The sequence below is a fragment of the Macaca nemestrina genome, chromosome 5, assembly GCF_043159975.1.
Source record: "Macaca nemestrina isolate mMacNem1 chromosome 5, mMacNem.hap1, whole genome shotgun sequence".
In the NCBI taxonomy this organism is placed as follows: domain Eukaryota; kingdom Metazoa; phylum Chordata; class Mammalia; order Primates; family Cercopithecidae; genus Macaca; species Macaca nemestrina.
Genome location: NC_092129.1, coordinates 7,427,190 through 7,447,793, shown reverse-complemented (window position 1 = coordinate 7,447,793; position 20,604 = coordinate 7,427,190). Strand labels below are relative to the sequence as shown.

At 42.7% G+C, this 20,604-nt stretch overlaps 1 long non-coding RNA gene across 1 annotated transcript; it reads right to left on the bottom strand.

Moving 5' to 3' along the window:
- Positions 1-1,078: 1,078 nt before the first annotated feature.
- Positions 1,079-13,705, bottom strand: LOC105487530 (uncharacterized). Its single transcript, XR_011623015.1, has 3 exons — positions 13,598-13,705; positions 3,792-3,928; positions 1,079-1,540 (listed from the first exon to the last, which is right to left on the bottom strand). It is a non-coding gene; the product is annotated as an uncharacterized lncRNA (long non-coding RNA).
- Between the last annotated feature and the right edge of the window lie 6,899 nt (positions 13,706-20,604).

Sequence of the window (20,604 nt, the reverse complement as noted above, 5' to 3'; positions counted from 1 at the left end):
TTTAAATGCTATGAAAACTGAAAGTGATCCCAGAATAACAGAATTGGAGCAACTCAATTAAATTGCTTCATTTTTTTCCCCACTATGCTTTCATTTTTTATCATAAATCTACTGTTTTTACTACAGGGTTTGAAGACTTTAACTGAGTCCAAAGTAAGCTTGTATTATCCCAAAACTTTGCAAACTCACTCTCCAAACTGACACATGTAGCTGAGCGCTCTGAAATAACCATCATGTTGAATACAACTTACATTAAGGATAAATAGTAAAAATATGCTTCTTTGGAGTTCACAGATTATTAAAGCTTAATACTAACAGAACTTGGACCAACAGATGATTGTTTTAAGAGAGTATTTTAGCACTGAAGTAGTTTACAATTATACACTCCTGGTGATACTAAAAAGCAGTCTGGCTTTGTGTGAGTTTGTTATTGTTTGGAAATTTGATACAGACAACGTTCACTCTCTTTGTCTGCACTCAGGAGAGGCCCCGTCTGTAGTACACCACGGATTGATCTGTGAACTTGCCTTGTTCTTTTCCATTTTTGCATAAGTCCTCCTCTTTCCTGATCTCCGTATCCTGACTAACCATCCTCTCGAAGTCTACTTTTAATCCCTTTCTTCTGCTAAACCTTCCTAAACCGAAAAATGACAGCAAGCTTTCCGGCACTGGACCTCTGAAGACACTATCCTCTACCATACACAGTATGGCTGATGCCTTCCTAGAATTGCCTTCCATTTTTAATACACTTTTAATCTTAAGTAGTCATAGTAGAAAGTTGCAGAGACTATCACTGTATTTTCACAGGCCTTTTGAAAACCTTATTGACTGATGGAAAGGACAGGAGTGAAGAGAGAAAGGACTTCAATTACATAGCCATTATATTTGTGCAGAATGAATAAGGCACGTTTCAGTAAGCCAAAAATCACTCAGGAAAAGACTCAGAATGCAGACTTCCTGCCCCCACCTGAAGCGGGATACTGATGCCCCCAGTATCCTGCTGCTGCGGGAATTTCACATTTTAATCAGTGACGTCACCCCCCAACTCACCAGCTGATACTGATGCAGGTGATCCTTGGACCCAAACAGGAAAAACGCTTTCTCAGGGGAACTGATATTTTGTATTGGACATAAGAGACTAAGGGCCTTAGGGTATTCCCATCTTGATCAAACTGACCCTGGAATGATAAAGTGAAGCTATTGTCCAATTCCATTTATGTTAGTGAACAAACATTAGAATAAAATAATGTTTGAGAAAATGTTTGTAAACCATTTAATGCAATGCAAATATAGCTACTAGTTTTACATTGAGGATGGTGGTTGACAAGATACTATTGTGTATGTTTTGGATTAAAAAATAGGGGGATGGGGTAGGATCATTGGTTCTGTAGTGTGACTCTTGATGAGATGATTCCAATAAATGTGTTTATACCAATTCAGTAATGGTGTGAAATCAATGTGGGCCAAATCCCAGCCTCAGAGGCAATGCTGAATGCTTTCTCAGTGTCCTCAAACAAGTTTTCAAAACCTGCAAAAATGTCTGCAGAAAGTGGAAAGGGGAAATTAAATTTAGTTTTGTTTGTAAATAAGAAATATTCTGAATCCTAACACATATGCTCTAGGCTAAACTCTTACCAGATTAGCATAATCAGAAAGTTGAATTTGTTAATTCCAGATCAAAGAAGGGGTTCTAATCCATGTGTTTCTTTGCATAATTTGAGGACGTGTGACAGACTCAGACAGAACATGCTTGTTTGCCATTTTAATCACGGCATTCTTTTTATTTATTTATTTATTTTGGAGACGGAGTCTTGTTCTGTCACCCTGGCTGGACTGCAGTGGCGCAATCTCAGCTCACTGCAAGCTCTGCCTCCCGGGTTCACGCCATTCTCCTGCCTCAGCCTCCCGAGTAGCTGGGACTACAGGCGCCCGCCACCACACCCAGCTAATTTTTTTGTATTTTTAGTAGAGACGGGGTTTCACTGTGTTAGCCAGGATGGTCTTGATCTCCTGACCTCATGATCCGCCCGCCTCAGCCTCCCAAAGTGCTGAGATTACAGGCATGAGCCACCGCGCCTGGCCCATGGCATTCTTTATGGAGCACAACTCATCCAAAGTTGTCCTCGCTTCCCTGAAAGCAGTGGGGGTCTCCATAGCCCACTTTGAGGGAGATGGGGGAGACACCGGGGCTGTTTCATGTGCAACATTAAACAGCAGTTCGTGATACAAGGTGGAGAAGAATATTGCACTCTCGTGTGGAGAGGAAATAAATAACACAAGCTTCTTGAAAGAAACAGGACTAAACCAATGCCATGCTTGGGTGAGGGGAGCCAGGGGACGTGACTGTCTCCAGTGGGACAGGCTTTCCTCCAGTAGCCGTTGCCAGCTGCCTCGCTGATGGCCATTCAGCAGTGACCCTGAGCACGGGCACCTGCCCTGATTCCCAGTCGTGTCAGTGGAGCTTACTTCAAGGTCTTTCCTCCCAGGAGTGAACCAGCTTAATCTGGGTTTAGCTCGGAACCGGAAGGTGGGAGGTGGATGAAAGTAATTGGCAGGTGAAAGAAAAAGCAGCCTCAGGGTAAGGCCAAGGCTGGGAGCCTGAGTTTCTGTCCTGCGGTGACTTTAATGAGTCTCCTCTGGTTGACTTGCAGCCCTGATTAAATACCATTCCTGATGAATGAGCCGGCACAGTCCACACTGGGACATCATGCAGTGCAGGTGGTAGTCAGAAGGGCATGTTTAAGGATATTATGCGGGTCACACAATGACGAAGCCCAGGGAAGAGCACAAATGTCAGGAAGCTGTTTGCCTTCCCACTAGGAAACTGCACTCCTCTCTCTTCCTCCAGGAAGGTGACGTTCCTCCCACTGTCCTGTTTTCCTCCCAGGCTTAGCGGCTCACCGCATACTGCGCACTTTAGGGTTCTGAGTTATCAGGACCTGATATCCTCTGGCCCACACTTGATCTACTTAGGCTTGTTAGGAAATGACTTGTTTTAGACATGCATATTTTCTAAGTAGACATCAAAGCTTCCTTTTCAGCATGGTAAAACGTATTAAATTACAATACTTCTTTTTTGCTCTTTACTTGCTTCACTTTTTAAAAATATTAAAATATTATACTTCTTTTTAGCCTACAACACATGACTTGAGTAATTCCTTCATGACTCAGGCTCCTTCCTACCTTTGGCTGTGAGTTATTTTGTGGTGCCAGCAGATAGCAATGCAATGTTTGCCCTGACTTGAAATCGTCCTGCGCCCTGGGCCTTTGAACACTTCTACTTGATTTTTATGCTTCCTTGGCTCTTTCCATCACTTTCTCTCCCTGCTCAAAGTGATGCTGCACAGCTTCCATTCTTCTCCCTCTCCTAATGTGAGTTCTAAATATGTCACATGACCAGACTGTTTTTTCAGAGTGTATGTAAAGTAAGGATAAATGAGGATCCAGGTGACAACTGATGAACTAATTCATCATGAAACACATGACTTTTCAAGTCATCCATAATGAGAGACCAGACAACTATTTAACTTCCCAATTAGATTCATTTTTAATGCAAATAGTTGAGGCTGCTGGTTAAGTGACCTTCAAACAAGCAAGATGGGGCTGGGTGATGTCGCCTTCTAGTTTTTTGGTTATTTATAGAATCCCTTCAGAACAGGAACTGAATAACATGTATATAGTTTGTATTAATTTTAGTAGTGCCTAGGCCTTATTTGACATACATATTTAAAGGAAATATTAAAATAAGATGTTACATTTCAACATGAAATATTTCTCTGGAAGATACTCACCCACGAAATGATCTATGTATACTTCTAGCCACAGCAGCATCGTTTCGAGCGACAAAAAGCTGGAAGCCACTTCAATATCCTAGAGACAGGCAGTCTGAAGCAACCGTGAGCCACCTTTCCAATGGACTAGTGAACAGCTGCAAAAATAGAAGCAAAAAGAAGGATGTTCTGTGTGACCACTGGGGTGCGATTTCTAACGTGGTGACGAGACTGCTGTAAACAACTGGCCCGCAGTGCATCCATGCAATGGAGGCTGATCCCTAGTTCTTCTGGTTGGTGGGCAGCTCTCCTGTGGGGACTGCATCCTTTTTCTCTTCTGATCCCATTGTCCTCTAAGGCCTCATTGTCTGCATCGAGCTGATGGAATGGAACAGAGGCACGGTAGAGGCAGCGCTGTTTCCGAAAGCCTTTGATCTGAAAGTGCGCATGCCTTCTACTCCCATTCTACATGAAAGAACTGGTCATATGTCCTTATTCAGATTCAAGGAAGGCTGGGAAATGTGATTCTGGCTGAGCAGCTGCTTTTGAGCCGCGACTGTTTCCTAGGAAAGGAGAGAATATGTTTGCTGAACACCTAGCTGCCTCTGCTACCATCTCATGTACTTATCATTACATGAGAAAGCAAGATGCCTAATATTGTTACTGTGCCGGCTATTTGTCTACAGAGGAGTGGCACATATATCTGTATCTGTATATGCATTAAAAATCTAGTGCCCATGCTGACCTATGGGAGAGGACTTTTGGGAATTAGTAAATGGGAGAGGAAGCAGAAGAGAAACTTCGCGACATTGTGTACTCTGGTATTGTTTGAGATGCTACCAATGTAAATTACATTACCTACTTGGAGAACAAAATAAATTTAAGAAGTTAAAAAAAAGAGAGAGAGAGAATGCCACCAATCTGGACAGAAGGTAAGGAACATGACTCCCAGATACACTGTAGACCCATCTGGCTCAGGGCCATCCCATCCCACAAGCAGCGTGGGAGTGGATGAAGCCATCTGGGAGCCCCGTCAGGAGCTGCAGTCTTGAAGACTGTGAGCAAAGCGTAGGCGAAAATATACCAGAACTGATGTCATTAGAGGAAAGCTGCTTTTCTTTGCTCAGAGAAAAGAGGCAGAAGTTTATAGAAAGAAGATCTCACTTCGTGTGATCTGTGAAATATACATAAGCAAAGCAGGTATATTTTCATAGCTTTTATGTAAATATATGTTTCTTATTGACCCCAGTGGAAAGGAGGTCTCTTCACCACAGAAAATGAAACATCGATGTCGCTTCGCATGGTAAATGTCTCCCACAGTGTCCGCCTCTGGATTTAGAAAAAGTAGGGTATCAACAGACAGCTAAAGAAGGAGTTGCTGGCCGGCTACTGCCTACAAGCAGAAATGTGTCAAGGATATTTCATCCCCATTTTCGAGAATTTTTGCCTATAGGACTCCCAGGAGCACAGGAGCCCACTCCAAGGAAAGTTATACAAGGAAGGCAGCCTGTGATAAGAGCAACAGCTGCAGAGATGGCGGCACGCGACCTCCACAGTGCGGTGGGTTCATGCAACCCCAACTGCTACCCGACAGTGAGTTTCCTATGAAAAGGATGTGAAGAGGGTCCCAGGAGGCACGCCCTCGACATTTCTGGGAGTCAGGCTTTCAGAGGGAACTGGAAGAACGTTTTTCACAGTTTGGCAAAAGATTGTCTTAAGTACAGTTGATTGATTGTTTCCACTCCCACCAACGTTGTGATTATCCAAGAGATATAATAAAGGACTCTCTTTATTACAGTTACTTATAACGTGCCCTTTTCCTAACTGCCCAGCATTCTCCACTAGATGTGCCAGACTTCCTCCAGTGGGCCCACCGGGAGCACGCATGTGATGTCAGTTCTGTGGAAAGGGCCTGACTTTGCATTTCTGGTGTGCCAGCATCCACTCAGATCTTGTAGGAGTCATCACAATTTGCATCCTCAAGGGGTACCATAACTCACGGGGGAGACAAATATTGAAATTAATAGGATCAGTTGTGATACGTGCTATGATAAAAGCAGAGACTTCTGCTCCCAGATTCTGTTTCAGGCATCCATAAAATTACGAATGTATGACAGCACAAACTGGCCATTATTTACCTTGTCAAGAAAGTTATTAAACAAAATCTATCACTTACAGTCACCACCATTTCATAAAATAAAGGTTATTGTAACACAAAAGACTAAAAGCTTATGGTACCAAAGAAGAAAGATAGTTCCTTACTTTCCTAAGTCCAGATGGAGAAAATTTTTACCTTAAAAATTTCTGACACTTTATAATATGCAACTTTTAAAATACAAGTTTGTCATTTTGTTTTCAGTTTGGGAACCTATATTCAACAGTGTAATACCAAATGGAGATAGAATGTTCAACTTTTTCCGGTAACGTATTTATCACCGTCATTTCAGAAAATTGTTTTGCATAGATTTAGTGCTGAAAATTGAAGCAATATTCCTAACGATATTCAGGGTGATCAGCACCCATATTCCAGGTAAACTGGCATGAATTAAGGCTCTCATTCCTGTGGCTACTTTTTCCTTAAAGATCTGGCATTCCTTCATCAATAAATGTATAGGAGAGTGGCTTCAGGTGTCTCTTGTTAGACAGTCACCACACCTGGAGCTGTGTCACTCGAGGACTGTAATCACCAACAGGGAGAATTGAGGAACTTTTCCTCAAAGAGATGCCACATATTAGTAAAAGTATCTTGGACCTACAGAGCCCTACTCCCTGGATGTCGGGAATATCTAGTATAATCTTGAATTTACTCTCAGGAGTAAAGGCTGATTTCAACAAATATTTTTTAAGCCTGCGCCTCTTCTCAGGGCCTACAGACCAGACCGGCCACCGGTTGTTGATGTCAACATTCCTGCAACACTGAGTCAGGTACCTGACTGTGATGGATGCGTCCTCAGTCTGAACTCTTTTGGGAAACTTGAGGCAATTCCATTTTTCATGCATTATTTTCTTGTCATTCTCTAAAGTCAAAACACTGGGACAATCATCCCTTCCCAGAGCCTCATTCCCACAGTGTCCAGACCCTCCCGTCTTTGACCAAGCTCTCATTATCTTACTTCTTCCATCGTCTTTCAACTTGGAAGATTTGTTCCTTTATATCTGGTTAAGATGCCTAATTATTCCCAGGAAACTCTCTCTTCCTCTGGTTTTTCTCCTTTATTCTTGCAATGAAGAGATTTACATTAGCATGTTTCCCTGACGAACCAATCTTTCATTGTGGAATAAACCAAATATGGCCAGGGTATGTTAGATTATACATCCCCAAATTTGGTTAACTATTTTCTTTAAGATTAATGCTTCCAGGCACGGTAGCTCACGCCTATAAATCCAGTGTGTTGGAGGCTGAAGCAGGATGATCACTTAAGGACAGGAGTTGGAGACCAGCCTGGGCAATGTAGCAAAACCCTTGTCCCTAAATTAAAAAAAAAAAAAAAAAAATTAGCCAGGCATGGTGGCACATACCTGTAGTCCCAGCCATTTGAGAGGCTGAGATGGGAGAATCAATTGAGCCCAGGAGTTTGAGGCTGCCATGAGTATGATCATTCCCCTGCACTCCAACCTAAGCAACAGAGCAAGATTCAGTCCCTTAAAAAATTCATGTATATATGCTTACAAGTGACTATAACCTGTAATTCCTTTTATTGCCATTCCCCTGTTGTTTGTTTGTTTGTTTTTTACCGAAACAACTGGGGTTACAATGGCTTTTAAAAGTGAACTGGAAATATGATATATGTATATCCTATTTTCTAAAAGAACTTTGCATAAGTTTGGAAATAATTGTTCCTTGAATGTTTGTTGGAATTTCCTCATAAAACCTTTGTGGGTCTTTTTGTTTGTTTGTTTGTTTGGGGAAAGATTTTTAAGAACTTATTTAATTTCTGTAATGATCACATTTTCTTTATCCTATTAAATCAATTTTGGTAATTTGATTTTTTCCTAGAAATCTTAAAACTAAATTTTCTAATATACCAACCTACAGTGTTCATAGGTTTGCTTATAACTATTTTAATCTTAGCTATATCTAGAGATATGCCCCTCAAAAATTCCCAATATGGCTTATTTTGTGCATTCTGTTTCATTCTTTTTTTTTTAATAGACAAATTCTCCCTCTGTCACCCTGCCTGGAGTGCCATCATGCAAACGTAGCACCTCAGACTCTGACTCCTGGGCTAAAGCAATTCTCTTGCCTCAGCTTCCAGAGCAGCTGGGACTACAGTCATGCAACCACACCCAGCTAACTTTTAGTTTTTGTAGAGATGGGGTCTTGCTATGTTGCCCAGGCTGGTCTCAAACTCCTAGGGTCAAGCAATCCTCCAGCCTGTGCTTGCTAAAGTGCTGGGATTACAGGTGTAAGCCACTGTTCCCTGCCTTGTCTTATTCTTGATTAATATTTTCAAGGATTTGTCAATTCTAGCAGTCTTTTTGGAAACTAGATTTTGGATTCTGCTGATTCTTCTGATGCTTCTTTTCCATTACATGAAGTTCTGTTCTCATATTTATGATCACCTTTTTCTGTCTTCTATGGATTAATTTTTTTTAAAACTGCATGATAAGGTGGATACTTAGGTCATTTGTTACAGCCTGTCTTCTCTCTTAGTAAAACATTTAAGGATAGCAGTGTTTAACTATCTGCTTAGCCAAATCCCACAAGTCTTCATTAGCGTTACTATTAGAATTCAGTTCTAGTTATTTTTAATTTTTAATTATGCCTTTTAGTCTCCTTTAATTAGAAAGTATTCTTGATCTTTCTTTGTCTTTTATGACCTTCACATGTTTGAAGGGTAAAACTCAGTGATTTTGCAGCCTTTCCTCAATTTGGGATTTGTTGTGACCTTTTCTTTAGGTGTTCTGCACTTTAACCATGATGCATTTAGGTGCTGATGTCATTCAGTTTTTTTTTTCTCCTTAGAATTCACTGGACTTCCTAAATTGATGCTTCATTAAGGATCAGTGTTATTCAATAATTCTGGAAAATTGTCAGCCATTATATCTCCAAATATTTTCTTGTCCCTACGTTCTCTATTGTCTCATTCTGGAACTCTCATTAGACATATGTTGGACTTCCTCACTCTATCCTGCATGGATTATTCTCTCATTTTTTCACCTCTTTGTTTCTTTATGGTGCATTCTGAATACTTTCTTCTGATCTTCTATATCACTAACCTTCTCTTCAACTGTGTCTGATCTGATTGTCTCATATGTTGGTTGTTGTATCCATTAGTGTCTAGTGTGTTATGCAAAAACAGTGGCTTAAAACAACACATGTTTAGCATTCATCACAGTCTTCTGGATTGGCTGAGTTGTTCCCCTGGTATGAGATAGGTTGTTTGGTTTCTGTAGTCAGCCAGTAGCTCCCTTGGGTCTCATGTGCCTAATAACACCTCACTCAGATGTCTGGAGGTTGGCTTTATATTAGTCGGAGTATTGGGGATCACTCAGCTGTGTCTTTTTCATAATCAAGCAGGTTAGCCTGGGCTCATTGACACAATTGTAGGTGCAGGATTCCCACTAACATCAAGAGAATTACCCTAATGTGTAAGTTGTTTTTTAGTCTCTGCTTAAATCATGTTGACTCTTGTTCTATTGGCTAAAGTGTGTCAGATAGCCATGCTCAGAGTCAATGTGAAAAGGGACTACCTAAGAACATAGATATGGTAAGGGGATTATTTGGTCACTTTTACACATACTATGCCATACCTCTGCCCAGAATTTTTTTCTAAATTTAGCTACTATATCTTTCATTTATAGAACTTGTATTTGGCTCTTTTTCAAATGACTCTTATTATTTAAATAGTATTTTCGGTTCCCTTATCATTACCTTTAACATTTACTTTTATTTCTTTAAAAATATTAAATAGTATTTTATCTGCATCAAAAAATTCCAATATCTGATTAGAATAATTAAGTGAATTTTCATTTCACATAAATCACACTCATGGCAATCTGGGTCTTCATGAGGCCAGTGCTTTTTGAATTTGACTTTGAGTTCCCCGGAACTTCAACTGTATGAGTTCTAAGATACCTGGGCTTAAAGAATATATTTCCAGAGAGATTTGTATTTGATCCACAAGATCCCTTAGAATGTCTTCACATAGAAGAACTTTAAACTTCCTTGGGATTTTGTGGGGCCCTCAGGACATGTGAATGCAGCCCCTGTACTCTCATGAGGATGGCATGGGGTTAGCAACCCTCAGAGGAGAGTCCCCTTTCCCCACCTGTCCACAGTCAAGATGTGACAGGCTCATTTGCCCCTCTTCAGTCTTTCATAACAGATTTTCCTGATTCAGCCAATGAATTCCTTCTTTTGGAAGTCTTTGCATTAAGTAAGTGTTTCTAACTTGACTTTATTTCCTGTTCAAATCTCAACTTTTATTCCCCATCCTTGTTTTTGGAGACATGTTAAAAAGTCATACTGTAAACCACTAGGAAGGGGAAAAACCTGTAGGACAAATTCTGGCTCCTACATTCTTTTACCTCCAGGATTTCAGTTTTGATTGAATGTCTGCCACCTGAAGAAGTTCCTACTTGCACACTTCTCAGTCATGTATGTGAATGCATCATATACAGGAAGTGTTCTCTGAACCTTTGTTCATCAACTAAAAACAGAATTTTGTATATGCTCTTCATTCTGGTGTTGTGTAGTCATTGATATTGTTATGGACAGAATTGTGTTCTCCCAAAATTCGTATGTTGAAGCACTAACCTTCAATGTGACTACACTTAGAGATAGAGCCTTGAAAGAGGTAATTAGAGTTAAAGGAGGTCACAAAGGTGGGAACTTATCCAATAGAACTAAATTCCTTTTAAAAAGAGGAAGGGACACCAGGAGTGAATCCACACTGAGGAAGAGCCATGTGAGAACACAGCAAGAAGGTGGCCGTCTACAAGCCAAGGAGAGGCCTCAGGAGAAGTCATAGCTGCTGACACCCTGATCTTGGACTTCCAGTCTCAAGAACTATAAGAAAATCAATCTCAGTTGCTTAATAATGCAGCCTTCAGTATTTTTTATGGCAACCCTAGGCAAACCAAGTAATACAGATTTTGGTACCATGGGTGCTACTGTAACTAATACTGAAAAATATGGAAGTGGCTTTGGTAGAGCATAGGTGAGTTTTGAGGAGTGTGTTTAAAAAGCCTGGATTGCCTTGTAGAGACTGTTGGTAGAAATATGGATGTTAAAGGTTATTCTGGTGCAGTCTCAGATAGAAATGAGGAACATATTATTGGAAACTAGAATAAAGATAATCCTCGGTTGCCAATTTATAAATTGGCAAATAACTTGTCTGAATTGTGTTCTAGTGTTCTGTGGAAAGTAGAGCTTGTTTGTGCTGAACTTGAGTATTTAGCTGAGATTTCCAAGCAAAGTGTTCAGTTATGGCCTGGATTTTCCTTACTGTTTATAGTACAATCTAGAGGAGAGAAAATGAAGAAGGAGAATTGTTAAGCAAAAATGAACCAGAACTTGAAAATTTGAGAAATCCTCAGCCTATCCATATTGTGAAAAATGAGAAAGCATGTTCTGGACAGAACACCAAGAGGGTGGCTGGAAAATCACTTGATAAAGAGATTATAGGTGTAATTCAAGAAGCTATGCAGTCATCTCAGTGGAATCCAGGGATAGAGGTGGGGTAATAGCAGCAGAAATATAGCCAGTTTGCACTGAAGGAGGCAGAGGTTGGATAAAATGAAGGAAGGCTGTCCGAGTTCCGGAATTCTGCAGGATGGCACAATGGAGCTCTCTGGCTGTGGACATGTGATATGGTTTGGCGCTGTGTCCCCACCCAAATCCCACCTTGAAATGTAGTAATCCCCACGTGTTTTGAAAGGAACCTGGTGGGAGATAATTTAATCATGAGGGCGGGTTTGTTCCTTGCTATTCTCGTGATAGTGAATAAATCTCTGACGTTTTTTTACAGGGCAGTTCCCCTGCGCATGCTTTCTCTTGCCTGCTGCCATATAAGATGTGTCTTTTTCCTTATTTGCCTTCCACTGTGATTGTGAGGCCTCCCCAGCCACGTGAAACTGTGAGCCCATTAAGTCTCTTTCCTTTATAAATTACCCAGTCTTGGATATGTCTTTATTAGCTGCACGAGAACAGACTAATACAACATGTGTTATTCCTCAAAAAGAAGGCAACACGGACCTCAAAGTGATTCCGAGATTCTCAGGGATGTTTCTCCCACCACAGGCCCAGAGCACACAGGCCTGGTGGACAAGCCCGTCTTCCAACTCCTCAGGGTCAGTAGGCCAGGCTGCCACCACCTGGGGCCTCAGGATAACGTTGCTCCTCACTCCACAGATGGGGCTGTCACCCAAACCTGTTGGGGATGCTGCTGCCACTGCAGTCGCAGAAGATGGAGCTTCCACCGTAAGGGGCCCATGGAGCAGAGCATCAAGCCAAAAAGGGTTATTCTTCAACCTTAAAATCTAATGAGCTTGGCTTGCTAGGTTTTGAACTTGTTTGGGACATGTCACCCACTTGTTTTTTCCAATTTCTCTTTTTTGGGGTGAGAATGTCTATCCTATGCCTGTGCCACCACTATATTTTGGAACACATAATGTGTCTGGTTTCATGTGTTACCAGCGGGAAAGGAACTTTGCCTCAGGGTGAATCACACCTCATTTCCCACCCATACCTGATTTAGGTGATATTTAGATGGGACTTTGGGGTTAGAGTTGATACTAAAATGGGTTAAGACTTTGGGGAGCTGTTGGGCTGGGAGTGTTTGTATTGGCATATGAGAAAGGCATAAATTTGGGGGTTTAGAGCACAGAGTGCTATGGACTGAGTTGGGTCACCCTAAATTTCATACATTGAAGCCACAATTCTTACTGTGACTGTATTTAGAGATAAGTCCTTGAAAGAGGTACTTAAGGTTAAATGAGATCATAAGGGCAGAACCCTAATCCAGACTGGTGTCCTTGTAAGAAGAGAAAGAGACACCAAGGCGTTGCATACACAGAGGAAAAACCATAAGAGACACAGCAAGAAAGAGCTTCCAGTGAGCCAAGGAGAAGGGTGCTTGGATTTTCCAAACCTGCTGGCACACTAATCTTGAAATTCTGGTTCCCAGAACTGTAAAACAAAAATTAATTTCTGGTGTTTAAGCAACCTAACCTGCAGTATTTTGTTATGGCAGCCATAGTAAACTAATATAGATGTCTCCAGCACTGCCTGAAAATCTTTCTACAAAAACATAATAATTCATTTTCCCATTGCCTGCAGTATAGACTTTGAGTTTTGCTGTTGTCTTCCAGATCCCTATGCCAAAGGCATGAGGGTCCATAACTCCCCACACTCCCCATTTTTCTCTCCATATGAACTTCCTTTCATACCTGGCCTAGAGACTTACAATCCTTTACCTCAACCACTGTCTTGCCTTTGTCCTCAACCATCACACCCAACTCTCGTGAATCTCCAACCCTGTATCAATGCAGCATCCGTGATTTCTAACCCCTCGGCAACATAACGATCTTAGTCAGTGGATACTGCTTGAAAAAATCCAACTTGGTAGCTGGCCTTCCCACTTCCAGTCTCCCTCCCTCCCATCCATTCTTGACTTGCTACCTCCAAAGTGTGGCTTCTAGAAGACACCAGCCACATCATTCCCCTGTGTAAAATCCTTCAGGGACTTTGCAAGACCAAGCTTCTCTCTTCACCTCTATAGTTCCATCTTTATTCAGTTCCCTGATTACATTCTATGTTCTGTTCATTCCAAATGACTTCCAGTTTCCAGAACTGTCCCAAGCCCTCTTCTCTCTGTGTTTACCTATTTCACTCCCTCAGCCTGGTCAGTCCCTCCTGTCTGTCCCTTCACGCTTGCTCTTGTCCCCTGGTGGGCTCCACCAAGTGCCCTGTAGCTCAGCCCATGCCTCACCCAGGGGGAAGCATTTCATGGATTCCCTAGTCTGTGCTGGGCGCCTTGAGTTCCAAATGCCTCAGCACACAAGCATTCTTCTCTGTGACCTCATCATGCTGCTTTGTAGTCATAGGTTTATTTGACTCTTCCTTTAGGAAAGGGCATCTTATTTGCCTGTATTCCCAGTGCCAGGTAAAAGACTTGGCATAGAGTAAGCACTGAATAAATGATTGCTAATTAATGGGGGAGTGAGTGGAACCATTGGAACACATGACAATGGAGCCACATTCATTCGGAAAGAAAATAGCAACCACAAGGTGCACCGTCAGCCATACCCCATCACCTGAAGAAGATGGGCAGAGACGTGGCTTTGTCATTTACAGTGCATCACCGCCATGATCCTGTTGAAGGGGCTGCTACAGCCGTCCACATAGAGTCTTCCACTCTGGGCTCTTTGTTTAATTACATATGCCTCCCAGCCTGGCAATCCTGATAACCTTTATTCCATCTTTTTCTCCTAAAACACATCTATAATTCTGTCATATATGCAATGCATGTATTTATTGTGGTTATTGTTTATTTTCTGGGTCCTCCCACCCAACAGTGAGTCTCATCAAGGCAGGGTCTTTGTCTCATCCCCTGTTGTATCCCAAACACTTAGTGCCTGCCACACGGGGAGTTTTCAACATACATTTGTTGAATAAGTGAATTATCAGAATTTTTTTTTAAAGCCTGAGATTCATGGATGTGATTCACTTACGGTTACCCATATGGCTTCGAGTGAAACTGTGCATGGAAGGTGTCAGAACTGAATCTATAGCTGATGGCAAAAAGTATTTTCATCAAATAACCCAGATTTTAGGTGGCCAACTTTCTTGTGCAAATGTACAAATTAACAGTTACTTAAAAAAAAATCAAGAAGGTGTGCACATTCTCAAGGGAACAAATTATTTTATCACTCCTACAGCCTCCTTACTAGCTCTCTCTGTTCAGCTTTCATTCAGGTAGCTGGGTTCTTTATGTCAAGAGATCAAATTCGACGAGATTCTCATGACCTCACTTAGAATTATGAGCAGCATAAGGAAGGAGCAGGTGCGAGAAAGAAACATGATGTTAATGATGTGTGCCCGGACATCTCAAGTAGCGCGGATGACTGAAACCCCTCTGAGTTCCTGAATTTTAAAAGCTTCCCCCACCATTATCACCATTAATCTGGGTTCCATGCACTTTAGGTTTGAAGTGTGCAGTCCATGATACCTCAAAAACGAAGTGATTAACAGCAACACCCTGAGGTAGCTCCCTAACCTCTGCTTCCTGGTGAATGTTTAATTAATGGTTTTGTACAGAAATAACCATAATGCGTATCCACCTATTATTTATCCATACATATGTATGAGCATATGCACACACACAGAGGCATACACACACACAGGCATACGTGCATATACACTTGCACAGGGGCACACACACACATGCATACATGCATGTGCATACATGAATTTATGGTCCTGCTATTTCCAGCTTGATTTTGAAGCAAGCTGTTATCAGTCCGTTTTCATTCTGCTGATGAATATATATCCATGACTGGGTAGTTTATAAAGAAAAAGAGGTTTAATGGACTCACAGTTCCACATGGCTGGGAACTGTGAGATTGTGGGAACATGGCCTTACAATCACAGCGGAAGGTAAAAGGCACGTCTTAATTGGCGGCAGGCAGGAGAGAATGACAGCCAAGTGAAGGGAAATCCCTTATAAAATCATCAGATCTCATGAGACGTATTCACTACCACAAAAACAGTATGGGGGAAATTGCTCCCATGATTCAGTTCTCTCTCACTGAGTCCCTCCCACAACACATGGGAATTATGGGAGCTACAATTCAAGATGAGATTTGGGTGGGGATACAGCCAAACAATATCACAAGAAGTGACTTTTTTTTCTCCCAAAAGGGACTTAAAATTGTCTTCCAGAGGCCGGGTGCAGTGACTCATGCCTGTAATCCCAGCACTTTGGGAGGCTGAGGTGGGCGGATCATGAGGTCAAGAGATTGAGACCATCCTGGCCAACATGGTGAAACCTCATCCCCCATCTCTACTAAAAATACAAAAATTAGCCAGGCGTGGTGATGAGTGACTGTAGTCCCAGCTACTCGGGAGGCTGAGGCAGGAGAATCGCTTGAACCCTGGAGGTGGAGGTTGCAGTGAGCCAAGATAGCACCACTGCACTCCAGCCTGGCCGACAGAGTGAGATTCTATCTCAAAAAATAAATAAATAAATAAATAAATAAATAAATAAAAATAAAAGTTTCTTCCAGAAGTCAAAGCACCTGTGTGACATGACAAGGAGAACAAAGAACACAGCTGAGAATCAACCTCAGAGGTGACTGCTCAGCACACAAGGAGCTGCAGCATTGCGTAGGCGTCTGTCAACCACTAACACCAGGACAGCAGGTTGAAGAGTGGTCCCCCCAGAGGTACCTCCACCTGGAACCTCAGAATGTGGCCTTTTTTGGAATAAGGGTCTTTGTAGATATTTTTGCAGATTAAGGTGAGGATCTTGAGACAGGATCATCCTAGATTAAGGGTGGACCCTAAATCCACTGACAGGTGACTTATATGAGGCAGAAAAGGAGATGCAGAGGCAGCCACAGGGGAGCAGGCCATGTGAGGATGGAAGCAGAGATGGGAGTGATGCAGCCACAAGCCCCAATGCCAAGGCTTGCCAGCAACACCAGAAACTGTAAAGGGTAGGTGGAATCCTCCCGTGGAGACTTTGGAGGGAGTGCGATCCTGTCCACACCTCGCTTTTTGACCTTTGGTCTCCAGAACCCTGAGAAAATCAATTAGTCTTGTTTTATGACACCAGAATTATGGCGATATGTGTGGCATCCCTAGGAAACAAACACAACAGATGACCAGAATTTGCAACATGTTTTGAGGGGAAGTCGACCTTCCATAAAACAAATGCACTGCTAGTAACTCAACTCTTAATGTGTGAAACATCACTGAATCTGAGATCACAGAGGTACAAAAAGTAGGTCCTCAGAATGGGACAGGAACAGAATCCAGAACATGACTCAGTGATCAACATGAATTGTGTTTCTTGTGGAGTGAGATGTATTGATGGGGATGAATTATAACTGAAAAGGGGGAGGAGGATCAAGGTTATCAGGGAGAAGTAAATGGATTTAAATTGTTAAATTCAGGAGCACAGTAGAGGTCAACTGTCTTTGAGAGAGGGAAAATGAACACCACAGTGGAATGCTTTGTTTCCTTTTAAGCACAAAAGTAAAGCAATTGCCCCCAAGTAAAAGCGCAGCTCTCTCTCCCTCCTGTGCTGGGTAAACTCCTCTCCCATTTCTCCTGGCAACAAGACTCCTACTTCCTTATAGTAACATTACAAAGAGAACAGCGTCGGACACACATGTAACTAATTTGTTCCACCTAGTCTCTTCAGGAAAGCCCAGGAAAGATTTTGGAGGTTTGTGCCACAAAGAATGATATCACCAAGGGAAAGACGCGCCTTGTATGCAAAAGGTTTAAAATGAGCCCCAGCTGTCTTGAGAGTCCTTCCAGGGCCGGGGTACCCAGTGTGTCTGTTGCAGAATTGCTGCTGAGTTATAAGCTAGGTGACTGTGTGTCCCCTTCTTGTTTCTATTTACTGGGACACTACAGCTTGGAAGAAGAAATCAGAAGTCTGCAGTTTTCGAAGGGAGCAGTGGCTGAGATGCTCCTGGTACCTACATCAGGGCTCATGTTGCTGGATGCAGCCACGCATCGGCTGCTCTGCTCTCCTTGCTGTGGGGAGGTGTTCAATCACCACGATCACTGCTCTGCTCTCATAAGGAGCTGGAGAAGGGAGTGAGTACCTGTGATGGTTCATACTGAGTGTCAACTTGATTGGATTGAAGGATGCAAAGCATTGTTCCTGGGTGTATCTGTGAGGGTGTTGCCAAAGGAGCTTAACATGTGAGCCAGTGGACTGGGAGAGGCCAGACCCACCCTCAATCTGGGTGGGCACCATCTAATCAGCTGCCAGCAAGGCCAGAATGAAAACAGACAGAAGAACGTGGAAAGACTAGATTGGTTTAGTTTTTTGGCTTCCATCTTTCTCCCATGCTGGATGCTTCCTGCCTTTGAACATCGGATGCCAAGTTCTTTAGCTTTGGGACTCGGTCTGGCTTCCTTGCTCCTCAGCTTGCAGACAGCCGATGGTGGGACCTCACGCTGTGACCGTGTGAGTCAATACTCCTTAATCAACTCCCCTTTATATGTACATCTATCCTATTAGTTCTGTTCCTCTAGAGAACCCTGACTAATACGGTACCCACTACAAGGCCTTTGTAGGTGGTTCAAAAATACGTACAATAAAAGCCTCGCTATTCCTATGCAGTCATCCCTAATGAATCATTTTGTCTTCTTCCTGCAGTCTGGATAGAGAGCAATGAACTATGGCATGCTGTCTACTAATGTCGGACCTGATGGACACCAGCTGACTCTTAAGATGTTTGTTGACGTTCAGTGTGGGCAAAGCTCGTGAGCAGCCGCCCCTTAGAGCTCCGTCTAGGGCTGTGCTGCGAGTTGGTGTGCGAGACCTTTCAGACCCACGAGGTGGCGTGGGAAGAAGAGCATGGGCTGTGTGGTCAGCCCGCTGTGCATTCTAATTTTGCCTCTGCCACGGGCTAAGACAGAATCTTAGAAAATAAAAGTGCTGTGTCTCGGTCTCCTTATCACTAAAATTATAATGATTCTTAGTGCATATGGCTTTTCTGAAAATATAATAATGACTATCAAGGACTTAGTGGGCACTCAAAATAAAAAATACCCTAAGAGCAAGGGAGAATGAACACAAGCTGTTGTCAGCCTGGAGGGAATCTACCAAATTCCCTATTTATAAATGACAATTTCTCTGATGGCTCCTACATTTATCTTGAAATTGCATGTGCATTTCACAGTCTGCAGCATGATTCCTCCTCGAGGACAGGACTTCCCCTGTAGTTGCCCCGGTGTCTGCTCTCTCTCCACACCTCTCACCCTACGTTAGGGCAGAGGAAGATTTCTAGCTTCATCCTCTTTGCAAACTCCAACTCACATTCCCTCCTATGCTGGCGGATCCACAGTGTCCTACCCGTCCCTGGCATAGTTAGCCACAGAGCCCAAATCACCTGCCATCCTTCCACGGAGATGGCGACTTCTAACTCTTGGCTGCTTTTCCAGCACAACACCCCCCTTATTATGGGCTTCCCTCTTATTTTCTCCAGATCCAATCAGCTCAACGTTGTTTCTCCCGATTGCCACAGCGATATGGCTGAGGGTTCAGTTCCCAGTCCCCATCTTACTTGGTACCTTCGGTCAAAGTAAAGGCTGATTAGAAACACATGTATCTAATTTGCTCCACCTTGTCACTTCAGGCAAGCCCAGGAAGGATTTTGGAGGTTGGTGCCACAAAGAATGACATCATGAAGGGGAAGACATGCCTTGCATGTAAAAGGCCTCACTCCCCCTAGGTTCTGGGGCATTACTCTCTGGATTCCCTTCTTGCTCCAGGGCTACCCCATTTGACTCCACCTTCAACTTCTCAATGTTGGAGGGCCCTGGATCTCCAGCTTCTCATCTCTCCTGGATCTGTATTTACTTCCTCAGTGATGTCATTCAGCCCAATGGCTTTGAGACAATAAATACTAGGTATTTATATTCTGATGACACTCAGATTTATTTCTCTTACCTGGATTTCTTTCCTGAAATTCAGACGCTTGTATCTCATTCTGAATCCAACATATCCACTTGAAGCTTTAATAAGCATCTTAAACTAAATATGCTGTATCATTTCATTTTCACACTGCTGTAAAGAACTGCCCAAGACTGGGTCAATAATAAAGGAATGAAGTTTAATTGACTCAGAGTTCAGCATGGCTGAGGAGGCCTCAGGAAATGTACAATCTTCGTGGAAGGACCTCTTCACAAGGTGGCAGGAAGGAGGATGAATGCAGGAGGAACTACCGAACACTGATAAAACCATGAGATCCAGTGAGAACTCACTCACTCTCATAAGAACAGCATGGGAGAAGCCACCTGCATGTGTCAGTTACTTCCACCTGGTCTCTCCCTTGACATGTGGGGATTATGGCGATTACAATTCAAGATAAGATTTTGGGTGGGGACACAGCCAAACCATACCATATGTCACTTCCTGATTCTGCTCCTGTTCTTTTGCCCTCCCTGCAAACCCCTGGACATCTCCATTTCTGTTAATTGGCAAGTCCATCCTAACATTGGCCAAGGCCAAATCCCTAGAGTCACCTTTGATGCCTCCATGTTCCCACACCTAGGATGACCAGCTCCTTCCGGTTTTCCCAGGACTTCCACAGTGTTGCACTGAAACTCCATGTCACAGGAAACTCTTCAGTTGTAGGTCAGTCGGATGGTTGGTCAACAGATTCAATTTTAACAATAAAAGCTCTTCAGTTTGACTTTCAAAAATATTTAGAATCCAAATATTTTTCATCACTTCCACTGATGCCATCATTATCTGAACTACTGTCATCTTTTTGCCAAAGTGTCCTACTTTTCAAACTTTCCTTCTTCCTCTCTTTTCACCTACAGTCTATTCTGAGCAACCAGTCACACTGCACTTCTTAATGCTGCCTGTACACTCCAGGCAGGCTCCAGCTCAGAGCCTTGGTGCCTGCTGTGACCTCTACTTGGAGCATTCTTCCTCCAGTTCCTGGCATGGTTTGCTCTCTCCCTTCCCAGCTATAATTAAATAGCATTTATTAGAGAGACCTTCTCTGATCAAGCTGTAGAATATAGCAAACATTCCCTGGACTCTAGCTAAGACTGCGTCCTGCTTCACAGTGTTATATGGCACACACTGTCTGGAGTCCTTTACATTTTCTTACTTACTTGTTTGTGGTCCAT